The sequence below is a fragment of the Eucyclogobius newberryi genome, unplaced genomic scaffold (genome assembly GCF_026437365.1).
Source record: "Eucyclogobius newberryi isolate DKJ021-1_F unplaced genomic scaffold, fEucNew1.0.hap1 SCAF_18, whole genome shotgun sequence".
NCBI lineage: Eukaryota > Metazoa > Chordata > Actinopteri > Gobiiformes > Gobiidae > Eucyclogobius > Eucyclogobius newberryi.
Window position 1 is genome coordinate 6,290,462 of NW_027315812.1, and position 2,085 is coordinate 6,292,546.

Below are 2,085 nucleotides of genomic sequence, written 5' to 3' on the forward strand. Positions count from 1 at the left end.
GGTATTAAACGCATCTAGCTTGCACTTATTCAATTACAGGTGCTAAACATATGACTTGTTGCTCTGAGTGGGTTCGCCTCTCCACAGACCCGACCTGTGACCAGACGTGGCGTTACCTGCTCGTCTCCACGGAGATGTTGCCGTTTTGCCTGGAATATTCCGCAGCGTGGTATTAAATGCATCTAGCTCGCATGTATTCAATTACAGGTGCTACAAATAGAACTTGAAAAACACTTTGTTGCTGTGAGTGGGTTCGCCTCTCCACAGATCTGACCTGGAACCATCCTGTGGAACACTTTGGGCAAAGTAACGGCAACAACATCTACGCAGACCCTCCACTACAAAAGTCACTCCTTTAACCCTCACAAGCTTTTAAGTGTGACGTAAAAATCATGTAATCCAAGTTTTGTTTTGTTCCTGTTTAAGCAAAGTCCTTCACTGCATGATGTCATCAGGTGGTCACCAAGGAGGTTTCACATTATTCATTTGAGCGTTTATTAAAATACAAAATAAAATACAAATGACACAATATGAAAAACATAAATGGTGGTGGGGAGGAGATAGGGAGGTGGAGATGGGCGGAGTTAGGTCTTCCAGGCTAAACTTACGCTAGCTTCCTTGTGACATATTGCAGACACTGACTGCGAGCGTGCTTGCATCGCCACAGATCTGACAAGTAACCGTGCCTGGTTGTCTCCTTCTTTTCCACCAGAAAAAAATAAACAGCGCCTCTGCGTTTATACTCGTTTTTATTACATACCGTATTTTCCGCACTATAAGTCTCACCCTTTTTCATAGTTTTTGCCGGGGTGCGACTTATATTTATACTTACATACTTATACTCCAGTGCGACTTATGTGTTTTTCTTCTCTATTATGCATTTTTTGGCTGGTGCGACTTATACTCCGGACAATACGGTATGTTTGATTTAAAAATGGTACAAACCAATATTAATTAAATTAAATAAAAGATGGATTTCAAGAAAAGCTAAACGAGCGGGGATTAGGTCCTAGGTCGGCAGGAGAACGTCACACTCCTGAGGTATTACGTGGGTTCGGGATGTGACAACTCAAGATTGCGATGGACTTAAACATAAACCGCCAAGCTCAAATCTACCAAAAAAAAAACACGAGCGTAAAAAAAAAAAAAAACACCAGCGAGTTCTGCCGTGTGCCGACCCAATTCGAAATGACAATTTGTGCCAAACACGCAGCTGTCAGTTTGACTTCTCGCCGCGATGTCGCCCGCCCGCTCGCCGTGGAGCGGGGCATGCCACCGAGCCGCTGTCCCCGGGCCCCCTCGCAGCAAGAAAACAATATCTCAGCCCCATAAATATTTCATGGTCTCCACAGTCCGGACGATGCACCGACAGCCGCCTAAATCCCACCTTGATTTCCCCCCGTCGCCGCTCAGACCTCGGAAGATCGCAATTTCATGCCCGATCGGCCGGCGCGGTTGTTTAAATCCGCCGCCGCCGCCGCCCCGCGAGAACGGACCGGCGAAACAAATAAATAAATAAGTGAAACCAAATTATGTATATTTCTCCGAGACTGGAAATGCTAATGAGGCTTAAACTGGGTCCATCGCGAAAGGTTAATGGCGGCTCGTCTTGGGTGACATTTGGAGGAAACTGATGCAAGTCGCACACAGACACGGGCCAAACGCACAACGCCACCAAAATGTGAGTCATAAATGCAGTTATTATTGTTATTATTATTATTATTATTATCATTATCCGGCTGTGGTGGTTCCAGAGTCTTTGTTTAATAAGGACAATGCACATTAATGAACGTCAATATTGAACACATGGAAATATGTCTAATTATAGCTACAAAGCTCCTTTTTATAACAAAGGCACTGAACAAAGAGGAGGCGTTTGGACCACAATGAGTTCATCCACAGTTTGGTTTTTTTAAAGAGTAATCTGGGTTATTTCAAGAGGAAGGCGGGGTCAGTGAGTGATGTTTGTACGTTTTTTTGTAGAGCTCCGTGTGTAGAGCTCCGTGTGTAGAGCTCTGTGTGTACAGCTCCGTGTGTAGAGCTCCGTGTGTAGAGCTCCGTGTGTAGAGCTCCGTGTGTAGAGCT